The sequence below is a fragment of the Cuculus canorus genome, chromosome 6 (genome assembly GCF_017976375.1).
Source record: "Cuculus canorus isolate bCucCan1 chromosome 6, bCucCan1.pri, whole genome shotgun sequence".
Taxonomy (NCBI): Eukaryota; Metazoa; Chordata; class Aves; order Cuculiformes; family Cuculidae; genus Cuculus; species Cuculus canorus.
The window spans coordinates 30,041,861-30,054,968 of NC_071406.1; the positions used below are offsets into that span (position 1 = coordinate 30,041,861).

General features: G+C 35.3%; 1 non-coding gene across 1 annotated transcript; it reads right to left on the reverse strand.

Moving 5' to 3' along the window:
- Positions 1-492: 492 nt before the first annotated feature.
- On the reverse strand, positions 493-5,788 carry LOC104059538 (uncharacterized). Its single transcript, XR_008450547.1, has 3 exons — positions 5,504-5,788; positions 2,844-2,991; positions 493-1,209 (listed from the first exon to the last, which is right to left on the reverse strand). It is a non-coding gene; the product is annotated as an uncharacterized LOC104059538 (transcript).
- Between the last annotated feature and the right edge of the window lie 7,320 nt (positions 5,789-13,108).

The following is a 13,108-nucleotide window of genomic DNA, read 5'->3' on the forward strand; positions in this document are numbered from 1 at the left end:
CTCCAGAACACTCTTGCAGCCTTCAACAATTTACAATTCAAGGAGAATCTGTGCCAGAAATAGTATTATGGTCATTCCTCACCGATATTTTTCCATTAATTTTTCCAATCAATTTTTAAGCCCTTGTAAGCCAATAGCGTCTGCTTCTGGAGTATGGAATTCATCAGTGTAACTGCAGGCCGTGTGAAGAACCATCTTCTGTACCCCAAAGAAGATAACCTATTTGTATCTCATTAAAAAAAAGCTTTGGCTATCTTGGTTGCAAAATGAACCTGAACTTTATCGAATGGAATCTGTAAAAGTTGTGTGGCAGCTGGCAGCATCTATAACTCAGATAATGCCAGAAAACTGTTTGTCAGCTGACACTGCATTATGGAATGCACAAGTGATTCATGAGAACCCAGAGGGAAGAAGGACAAAGCCCTGAGAGCTGAACAGTATGATGCAGTTGTCATACTAGCAGTCTTTCAAATGGAAACTTAAGGTGTTGTTTTGCCTGCATCCTATTTACTACTGAATTCCTATGGCAGTGCTGTTTTCTGTCCAGCTGCCTCTGGCACATCCTCTGGACACTAGACTTCTCTTTGCTGTTCCTCAAAATGAGACTTCCTCATTCAAATTTCTGTATGATTCTGTCAAACCAAAAGTTGATTATCAAAAACAAGGGGATTGTCTCCACCTGTTTCAGCAAATTTATTAAAATTTGGGATGCTTGTGTCTGCTCCAGCCTGCACGGAGAAATGGTCCTACTGATGGCAAATATGAAGAACTCACATTAAAATTCGCAAATATGCTTTATTTTAAATTTTCATGAAAACATATACTTTTCTTACAAATTAAGAAGTGCAGCAAACCCTTTCAACAGATTATAAATTACTGACGAGAAAAGCAGAACATGAGAGTGGAGCCTAACTTGTATTTGCCTTCCTCAGTAAAGTATTCTGTGTCCCTTCTACAGGGGTTCCTTTCCAGGAAATTCCACTTTGGAAGACCTTTACTACTTTAAGAACAATAAGCACTCTGTAATTGAAACATACATATATATTTTAAAAATTGTACCCATTTTAGAAGTATTGTTTATGCAGGAAATTCTCTTGTCTTCTTCAAATATATTTTTATTTACTTTTAAAGCTTCTTTTATTTTTTCCTTTATAGATTGGGGAATCCAGAAACTGCATATCTGTAAACTTATCCCCACGCCTTAATTTGCTGTAAACAAAAGAAATAAAAGACATAATGTACGAATATCACCAAGTACCCACATAACTGTAATTATTATAATTATGTAATTATGATAAAAATTCCAAATAGCAAATACTCTCAATGAAAGCTTGATACACTAAATAAAATACATCTATGGAAAATAAATATGCCTGAAATACCAAGGCACAGATAACTGCTATTTTCAAAGAATAATCCTAAAAATAGACATCTTTTTATATGGCCTGTATCAAATTAGTATCTGACTAATCATAACTTATTCCTATAAGAAAAAACTCAAAAGTTATTTAGACCAAAGGCTTAACAGCATCCACTCAGGGCAATATGCTTGAAAATAAAACATAGTGTAGGAGACAGTAATCTAAAACCTTGAGTCATAGTCACATTTTTTCTGTTACTAGTTACTGTCTCTCTCCAGAAATACAGAACCTTATCATTGCAAAGCAAAAGAGAAGACTGTGTCAGTATGAGAGTATTGAAGCATTTTAGCCCTCAGTACAATTAGTAGGAGGAAAATGTAACTCTAGTCCCTTTGCATTTCTTTTACAAGCTATTTGGCATAAACACTTCCAAAATGTCATTCGTAAAGTGAAAAGACACTTCCTACATTACTGTTAGCTCCTCTTTGTCTTTAGTTTCATTGCTTTAATTAATTGTTTGTTTACTTACACAGGTAAACAAAAATATATTGGGAGTGTATGGGAATGTTGTGCTAATTTTTTCCTTATCCTCCCTCCATTTGCCAGAAAAGGGAAACAGACTCCTTTTACACCTTTGTCATAAAGTGAGTTGCTGTAATCCTTTCACTGTCAACGCTGTTACGTGGAGATGTTTATACTCGTTAGCACATGAATAAGCATTCTACTAATACAAACACAACACGGTGTGATTTTTCCTTTAATTAGTAATATAGTTGAGGAAAAAAAAAACCCCAATGAACGTTGCAGCAAAAAACTCTCAGAATATTTTCAGAAGTAATAAACTTAAAGGTCCATTGAGAGACAGATCTATCCACATAAGTGCAAATATTTGAGTTTTCTTAATGGAAGTTTGACTTTAAAATCTTCTTAAATATTAAGAGTTATCACAGAATTTATGCCTTGTCTTTTAACAGTCTCAGAAATCCTGTGCCACTAAATTTGCCTAGACACTGAGAGGCTAATAACGAATTATCAATTTAATACATCTTAAATTATTTCTTATATTACATACAGCCAGTATCAAAATGACTGAGTTATATAATATCAGTGCATAAATTCTAGTGCCACTTGACAGTATTGCAGGAACATTATTATGGTATGAGTATACATTTAAGTATAATATTTACAATTATCCAACTCCAAAGGGGTTTATATCGTGCTAATCACTAAGATTTCACCTTTATTCACCACTAGTATAAAATGTTACATTATTATTTAGGTTTTGAGACTTGAATACTGTTGGTGTGTTACTTTAGTGCTTGGAAATGTCTTATTTCAACACTGAAGCATCTTTGTGAAACAGGTTTGTGAGAGAAACAGGTTTGTGTTTATTTGGGGGGTTTAATAGCAAATCTTTATTGAAGATTGTTACGTAGTCAAAAACGAACAAACAAACAAAAGCCCTGTTTTATATATACATACCTCTGTAGACTGGGTTCTTTGTAGCAAATAGTGGCTCTTTCTCGTCTAGATTGTGCTACTGAGTTTCCCTCTGAAGTTTTGGGGAATTTAGGTAAAGAAGTACGAGAGGGTATACTGGTATTTGTCAGATCATGCAAAACCTTTGTCCCTGTGAATACAGTAGTTTATATGCCTCATTTAAAATATCTTCGGAATCATTAAGTAAGCTTTCTATTATTATTTTTAATGAGTAGTTCTTAATTCAGGACTTTGGTTACTACTCCTACTCTAAAGATGCTCAGCAAAAAACGGGATAGATGATAAAAGATAATTCCACTACAGAAGCTTTCAACCTACTCAAATTTGGAGCTGTATTAAGGTCTGACATGGCTCTTGTGGAACACGTTAATAAAGCCCCATAATTACTGTAATTTGCAGGTGGCTGTTTAAGACTACCAAGAGTTATTACAGTTAAAAAAATAAAGCTGCACACAGCTCTTGCCTTTGAATGCAGGGGGAGGGTATGCATGTATAATTTGAAGATTTAACCTGCACGAGAGTTCTCTAGGACTGCCTTTTCATGCCTGCTCATATGCATCAAATACGCATAGCAAGGTGAGCCTCCTTCATCTTCAAAACTGTATACTACCAACCTATTCACAATGTCTCGTATTTTGAACCACTGAACATGTCCAAGAGGAATACTCCATAAAAGAGTAACTAGCTTTGGTAGAAGAAGTACTATTTATGTCAGTTTTGCATAATCCTTTAAGACCAACTCAGAATGCCAAACATTCAATATTTATTTATATTTACTGTGTGCAGATGAGAACATCTGGAATGTTGTTTTTCAAAAGAACTGAACGTAGAACTCTCTTACCTTCATTTTTTGAGTTTGAACGCTTTACCTTAAATTATCTGTGGCAGCAAATGGATCCAGGTAAAGGATAAATGATGAATTTGTTGTGCCAGTCTTGCCACTAATAAATTATATCACTATATATTTACATAACTCTCAAAAAGTGAACACTTTCTTTCTTTATTATAGTATCTGAATGTCTTGTACACTGTAGCGTACACACAGTTAATTAAGGAAGAACAGTATTCATTTGATTTAAACAAGAGAGCACTCCGATCACGAAAAGCTACCAAGTTTGGCTGCCTCAGAAATGAATCTTGATTTGTACTAGTAACTAAAGCAACTTTAAAGTGGAAGTAAAATGTTATTCTGGGTTCTTCCTAAAGCTTAAGGTTAGAGATCAGATCAGTTTCTTTTTAAGCAGCATGCTTTGAGACATCTATAATAGTGCGTTACTTAGGAAAGCTGTGTGCGAATTAAGTGTGAATATTTATGTTCGCATAGCCTTAACTATATGGTGACTTTGATTACAGGAGACTTTCAAGATATATTTCTAAGTACACCTCAAGGTAGTGATCTGAAAAGCTGGCATCATCAGAAATCATGACATTTCCTTGCTTTCTTTCAATTCAAGATATGGATTTGGATGTAGGATGAAAAATAAACTAGCTTTTGAAGTATGCTTAAATAGATTAAATTATTAGTTTGATTTTATCTCAGTAGTCTTTGATACTGCTGCTCACAAAGGTTTATGCGTCTATCATTAAAGCTAATAAAATGATAATATCATTTTTCTACCTTCCAAAGAAGGAATCGAAAGTGAAAAGATGCAATTGCAAATTACCAGGACTAATACCTAATGGTCTAATTCTGCCAGTAATCCTGTTCTGTGCTCCTGCAAAATAGGAGATTTTTTGGCCATTGTATGCTAGCATTCAAATGAAGCCAAGGCAGTATTTGCTTGATAATTTGGGATTCCAATAATTAATTTGAGCTAGGAAGCTGTCTAGGTGTTAGGGCACTCTCCAGAGACAATGAAGTAAACAGGAACTCATTTAGAGTGTTTACAAAACAGATCCCTCATGCTAGGAAACGTCAAAGCTTCATTTTAAAGCATATCTAAACTCTAGCGTTGAGGTGTTGGTCATCTATTCCTTTAGCTCCCTTAAAGTAATGTTGTTGCATGATAGAAGAATCTAGACTTATATTCCAGAGTACACTAAAGTTTGGTTATTTTCTTAACCTAATGTATCTTACTTAAATAAGACATTACCACATGAAAGTTTGGTCATGGGTAGATTCTAGAGAAAACCCACTCAAAGTACATTTTTAGATCCAGAATTCCTATTGATTTGCAGTGTTTCTAAAGAAATGCAAATGAAATCCTTAAGTCCAGCTATGTTCTCTATTTATGAAGGGAACTGTGTAGCTGACTCTTATTTTGCTTGCATAGAAGCTCAAGCTATTGCATCTTTCCTATGCCCAACTTCCTGAATTCCACCTCATTCTTTGAAAAATGAACACAGGCTCCAACTCTAACTGCTCCTGGAGAATGTTGACTACTTACAGGTGCTCAACTAAATATCATCTTGGAATATACTGAAAGGTAACAAGGATATTAGTTACAACAATTAAAATATACATTATAACTGATATATGATATAGAATACAAAATATGAATAATTTTAGTGATTTTCAGTTCTTATATTTTTCCACTCCTGTTTTATCCACTTTAAGCAAGCAATAACAGTAGCATAGTACTAAAATACTCTAGGCACTACCTAATTCAAAACGCCATTTTTATTCTCACCCATACACTTACCACAACAAGGTGTCAGAGTCTTTTTGTAAGTCTCGTTGGAAATAAGATCCAGTTTTTGTTCTGCTTTTCCAGCATCCAGTGCTTTATTATGATAATTTTCCTTCAAGATTTCAGAGTTTTTCAGAATTGAGAAATTCACAGAACCATTCTGGTTATCAAAAGCTGGGAGCTCCACATTGGAAAGACTTCCCTGGGACAAACTATCTGCATTTAATGGCCTAGTCTTACAACATTCAACAGGTAAGAATTCTAAAAATTCTGATTTTTGAACCACAGACTTCAACTTGCTTGTAGAGGAATCTCTCTTATGAGGTACTTCCTGGTCATCCAAAATAGTCTGTCCCCCCTGATCAATAAGCCTGAAAGATATTTTTTCTGATCTGGTTTCAGTAACATCAGAACTAAAACTCTGTTTGGGCTTTATTTGATTATCAGGATAATTACTAATGTGAGGGGTTTTATGTGCCACTGATAAAGAATCTTTCTTTAACATATCAGCATCAACTTGTTCTTTAGCTTGTGGTGTATTTATAGCTACAGCATTCTGTATAACTAAAGCTACTTGCATTTGCTGAATTTCTGTAATTTTACTTCCACAAACAGCCTCTGCATGCAATGCATCCTTATTTTTTAATTCTTCGTTTTTACGAGATGAGAACTGTGTAAGATTTTCTCTTGATATTATACAGGCTTTCTGGCTAGCCTTTGCCAATATACGCTGTAATCTGCCTGGCGAAAAAATTATACTGTTTTGGTCTACTTTCTGAGTAATTTTATGAATGCTGTCACTCTCAGTTTTCCTGCTTTGCCTGTAACTACTTTTTTTGTTGTATTTTCTCTTCATGATGATGTTCTGGTCTTGTTTTTTATCCATGCTGTCATGTTGCAGTATCTCCCTTTGTGACTTTTTTGAAACACATGATGCATACTGCCCATTTTCCTCTCCGAAGTGTTTTGCTGTGTTCATTTTAGAAGGGATTTGAAAACTTTCCTTGTTTATTTTTGGTTTGTTACATTTACCATTCGTGTGCAGAAAATCATGCTGTAAAGGAAATACAGTAGCAGTGTTATCCTGGAATGAATAATTTTCAGCACAATGATCTTCTGGTGGGATCTTGGTAACAGATGAGTTTGAGTCTGCTTTTTGTATTTTGCTTTCCATGTCTTCAAATGCTGCTGAGAGAGTTTCTTTATTTGCCTCCTGTTTTCTTGGACTCATTAAGTTAACCTGGTATGTCCTCCTAGCATCTTTAGCTTTACTTAGAGAAATTTGTGCTTGAGACGTGCTGGCATTTAGCAAGTTCTGTTGGCTTACAGAATTTTCTGTAGGTAGCTGTTCTGTCTGACTTTGGAATAGTTGAGTTTGTGAGTCAGTAGTTTTTGAAACTTCACTGCTGTCAGCCCTACCACGTCTTTCATCTGTGTATAAATTTGAATTGACTTCATTCTTGCCTTTAATTTTCTCTTTATCCTTCTTAGAATATTTTACTTTTCTGAAATCTGCTACTATTTCATCAGAATGGGCATTACTATTTTTATTTTGGTTAAATTTACCTTTGTCTTTTGCTGTAACTGTGAGAAGTTCACCTGCATCACTGGCAGTCAACTCCATATCAGCATCATAAACAGTTTCGTCAGCCTTTATCTTGTTAGCAAAATGCATCTTCTTATACTCTGTCTTACTTTCTTTGCTAAATTTGAGAGGTGAAGGAATACTGTGAGACAAGTCACTTGAACCTTCCTGCAAATTCATGTCATTGGTGTTGCTGCCACTGTTGATATCATGATGAGGCAGATTATTTGAGCAACATGTTTTATCAAAATCCTCTTTATTAGGGTGAGGTTTTGACTTATGAAGTACTGCATGTTTCTTTCTTTCAGTTATATTTCCATGGAATAGCAATGAACTATCATTATATTGTTTTGTAAGCTTCTCAGACTGTCCTAAAGATTGTGTGGTTTTGATATCAGTCAGGAAGATGCTATTGCAAGTTGGTTCTGTGCATAACTCATTTTCTGCAAAGAGAAAAATTTCAGCAGCTTGTGGAAAGAATAGAGTATAGCTATGAGAATAACACAGATTACTGAAGGTTGGGCCAGAAGCATGGACAATTGCAAACCACTTGTTCCTGTTTTTTTACTGAATTTAGACATCCTGTGGTTGGTCCTTAAAAATTTAGTTAACTACAACTAATTTCATAAGTTACCGAAGTCAGACTTTTGAAATTGGATATAAATAAAAACCTATTTTTCTATAACTACTTCAGTTATTATTAGGTTATTTTATCAAAGTTTTATTCTGTTCACATTAATGTGGTTACATTTCAGCTGAACATTATTTTACACGTCACTATCAGAACATTTAAACTTATGGGTGAGCATTCTATTTTTTATTAGCTTATTGCAGATTAGGAATCTTACTATACCTTCTGTAACACACATCAAGTAATGAATTTAAACACTGATTCTCTGATACCTCTGAAAAATAAATCACCTCTACAGAAATACATCATACCTTTTAAGAATATATTTTTGTCAATGGCTGTTTCCACTGGTTCTGTTTCAATTAACTTTTCATTATTAGTACCACAAAGGAAAGATGATGCAAATTTGATTTGATCTGAATGCATTTCATTTGACAAAACAGTGGTACACTTATAAGAATTCTGTATTTCACACACAGAAGCGCTATCTTGCCGTTTTGCATGAGCTGTTGGGACCAAAGGAAGTTCCACTGGCAATTCTACATATCTGAAAAGAGGTAATTTTACTGTGAAGATTTTTATTACATTTTATGCCATAGTATTCAATCGTTTAAGACATTCTCTTAATAACGTATAAAAGCTGTAAACAAGAACTCAAGTATGAAATCTAGTTTTATCTTAGCAGAAAATGTATTTTTTATGATAGAGAACCCTACTTGGGGCTGGTGAGATCACATGAATAAAGAAGCAAGTTACTCAAACACAAGTTTTGTCTACCACTCTGTCTATAAATTCCAAGTTGCAAATACATAATTTCCAAATTAGACAGTAAATTGTTTCTCATTACCACAAAAATACCTGGGACAACATACAAAGCTGTTTTTTAAAAACCCACAGGCACTTACCAACTTCTGCATTTAAGATAACCACCTACCTAGCAGGCTGACATGTATTCTTGAACTGCTCATCAGCAGGGTTACTTGGATCAGCTGACAGAAGAATGGAATGCTGAAGATTCTTTCAAAAGAAAAACAGTGGGGAAGTAGAAGCAGTTGAGTACTCTCTCATAAGTATCAGAAATATCCACAGGCAAAAAAAAATAATTAATGAGCAAAAATAGAAGCACTGATGAAAGGTGTGTGATATAGAAATGCACAGAGTAATTTTAAAGAAAAATATTTTGTAGCCAAACTTATAAAAATCCATAACCTAACTGCATCCCAAAGCAATGTATAGACTTTTAAAAGGTAGCTATATCTAATGCAACACACATTATATGTACAGAAACACAGAGCAACCCTAAGCAACAGGCAAAATAAATGATTTGTTTAAAAAATTAGCTGTAATTTTGCCATGACAAAAGGAGTAACATGCAAGGTATTCATTGTAGCAGTAAGCAAGGAAGGCAAGTAGCTTAGTGAAGAATACCACACAACTATGCTTTCTTGTTTTTAACCACATGACTTCATTTGGGCTGATACTTAACTTTTAGATACTTTGTAAACAAGATCAGATCCTAAACTTTTAGTGCAAGCAACAGCAAAAATTAATCTATTTCATTAGACTAAGGTTTTAAGGAATTGGGGTGGGTGTTTTAAAATGCATGTATGATTTTGACATTGCACTTATTTAGATGCTTTGAAAATATTATCCTAGAAAATGAGTTCAATATGGTAAGAAGTCACAAAAACAACTTACCTCAGAAAGACTGCTTATTTCTATTGCAGTTAAGAGTTTATTATTCAAAAATGCTTCTATGTCTTTAAGAGTTTTATTCTGCATGTAAAAGAAAAAGCAATTTAAAATAATATATCTTAAGTGGCTTCTGGCTTAAGAAAAGATAAGCTATAAAGCTAATTCTACCTTGTAGGACCTTTTTGAAAATACTCAAGTATTAAACAAGCTGGTTTTTAATACTATCTCAATACCTATAAAAGTAAAGCTGATACTAAAATAGATCTGAATAGATATATACAGTGATGGACAGAATAGCAAGTAAAAAAAGTCTATGAAAGAAAAATCAAATGAGAATACTATGCTATCAGGTGATGTAATTTCACAAATCTGAGATGTACATTTTAACATTTTAACAACTATTTTAAGAAGCAATATTAAGTTTCTAAAAACCATAAAAGCTTGGTTTAGCTGATGTAAGTTTAAGTGATATTATTTCTAGCATACCAAATAGCTTAGTTTTTGACGAAACAAGATATTATGAAGCTGCAGCTTGTTTACTTCTTTCTGAAGAAAAATCTTCTCATTCTTTAACTTCCGACAATTTTCTTTCTCCATACTCAAAGCCATAGCTAAGGCTTTATTATTTTGTTTTAAAGATACTGTAAACATAGATGAGTTATCTACAGGAGACAAAATCGTATTATTTTCAACAGCTTCAATGGTAAGCCTTCTCAACATCAACAATCTAAGAACATTTTTATCCATATGTTGTGTTTGAACAATAGCAGAGTCTGGCTCCTTCTAATATAAAGCTGTTTCTGTTGGCTGTCATTCTGATGACTACTCTGTCAGTGTCAAGTTCAAGTTTATTTCATGTGCAGATACTGCTCCAGTCTGGCTTTTTAAAAAAAGTTTATTTCAAGAAGAAAGCATTTAAAAATTGGTAGTTTCACAGGCATAAATATGTTTCCAAATTTCTAAAAAACAAATGTAAATTTCACAAATTATAAAGTTCACCTTAATATAGTTAACAGGCAGCAGTTCAGCAAATCACATTAAATACAACTAACTATTTCTTTTGCAGTCATAGATTTTAACTACAGAAAGTGGCTTCAGTATTATTTTAACAGGACTTACGAATTAGCTTAGTTTTGATTTTAGATGCTAAAGCAGCATTCTGTTTTGCAGCTTGGTATGTTCTCTTCCTCACGTGTCCTTTAACAGCATCCAAGGTGGAAATAGTAGATAATTTAGCAGCTTCTTCTTTATCCATCATCAAAACAAACCTGCACACCGTCAAGAGGAATGCCCAAATAATACATGATCTCTCTCACACTTTTAAAATAGTTTCATTACATCTTATTAGGATATTTTTTCTCTGAATGTGAGAAAATTCCTTTAGTCTTTACCTTTGTTCAATTACTACAAAGAGAAATGCCGAAATAACACCTGATCTCTCTCACACTTTAAAAAAAATAAAGTTTCATTACTACTTATCAGGACTTTTTCTCTGAATGTTTTTCTCTGAATGTGAGAGTATTCCTTCAGTCTTTACATATCTTCAATTAATTCAAAGAGAAATGTCCAAATAACATATGATATCTCTCACACTCTTAGAAGTTAATTTTCTTTACCTCTTGTCAGGTTTTTTTTTTTTCTCTGAAGGTGAGAACCTTTGTTCAATTAATTCAAACAGGTTAATGAATTGTTCCTTGAGACTTAAGTCACATTATCACAGAGTGGCAAATTAATTAATAAAGGATCACGGATTCGTGCCCTTGTCCATTCCCTTAAGTCCGAGCTGACACTTAAAAGGGGCAAACCGCCCAGGTTCTACCACTTTGTCAGCTTTTTTTTTTTTTTAGGACAGATTTTAAACTCAAGCATTTAAATAAGCTGCATCGTAAATGCAAGTAACTGAAACAAAGAGCCCAGGGGAAAGAGGGAGAGAGGTCCCAGCGAAAACGCTTCTCGTAGGCTGGTCCCGCCGCCCTGCTCGCCTCAGGGGCAACAGGCAGTGACTGAGCCGCGGGCAATGGGCAGCGCGCGCCCCGCCTCGCCCTGTGGCTGCAGCCGCGGGGGGGGCTCGGCTCTGCCGCTCCTCTGCCGGCCCACAAAGGCATCCCACTCATCCTTGACGCACAAGGGCGCTTTGATGTGGCCGCTGATGTGGAGTGGCCACCAGACCTCTGTCCCAATCCCCTCCACCCAGTGACTCAGCAAAGTAGTACGAGGGGAGCGATACGTCATGTAGCAAGGCACTGGCACAGGCCGCCCAGGGAAGCAGTGGCTGCCCCCCCCACCCCTGGAGGTGTTCAAGGCCGGGTTGGATGGGGCTTTGAGCCCGCTGATCTAGTGGGAGGTGACCCTGCCCATGGCAGGGGGTTAAAACTGCGTGGGCTTTAAGGTCCCTTGAACCCAAACCATTCTATGATTCTTTAATCCATGCTTCCAGTTCTTTAGCAACACTCCGGGGTGTTTTAAAAAGGGGGACTGGGATATATGTAACCTTTCATCTACATGTCTTTGCAAAATCATTTCAAATACCAACCATTAATAATGCTAAAATTAAAAAATAAATAATAATTGCATAAATACTCGTAATACACTGTAAGGAAGGGGATTGGGGAACTGCGGATATTCCACCTGCCTGTCAGAGGTTTTTAGGAAGAGTTTGAGGTATTTGGCTTTCTGTTCTGAGTTCCTCTAGGTTAAAAGCAGAAATCCATGTAATTCCTTCTCAGTGGACAGTTAAAATTCTTTTGGGCTAATAGCCTTAGTTATTAGTGATACCTGAAATAACAAACATTTAGTAGACAGTCGTCAAGACAGTTATAAAACTAGAAATGGTGAATTTAAAAAACAATAGATCATAGCAAGTACACGTGCTGCCTGCATGCTTTCTGACTTGTGAGGGCAGAGGCCTCCTGCGTTAGAATGCGAGAAATCCCACTTTCAGTTTGGTTTAGGTAATATTAGGACTGGGATTTTCAAGGAAGTATTTCACGGCTTTTCCCCAAAATCTGTTCTGAGGCCAAAAGCCCTTGCTCTTTAACAGTCCCTTCACAAGCATTCTCTTTCACTGGCTGTGTGTGCTCAGTCCTACCATTACTTCAGGTGGACATTGCCTCCTAAAATGGATCTAGGAATCAGTAAATTCATAGTAAGCAGTTTTGTGAAAATCCTGAGAGTTAGTGTTTTATTTGAAGATTTACAGAGATAAGGCAGGTTGAAATAGAAAATGGCATTAGGTTCTGTAATGCAGTGATCATTATGAAAATCTTATCTTTCCGTATGATAACATAACAATACGTTGTAAAGTAAATCAAAGGAATCACACAATAAGTATCAGTGGCATTATTTGAAAATATATCTTCATTAATTCATTATTTTCATCATCTGCTACAAAGAGCATCTGGAGAATCTCTTTACCTTTTCTTAACTTTTTTATGATATGCATCACAGTTTCTCAGTGTGGCCCTGAAGCTACAAACCTCCATGCTTCTATGCAATCTCTTAAAGCACAGGTTTGATCCAGAACACCTTAAACACCTTTGGTAATTTTCCTTTACAAGGCAACTTGGAGATAACTGTAGCCCCTGTAAAACTTTGCCCATGTAAGAGAGCAAATAACCTTATGTAACTTTAGAAATAGAGAACCAATCCAATAAAACTTACTTCCTTCTCTGCCGCGATTAAGAGACGGGACGCAGCTTGATGCAAG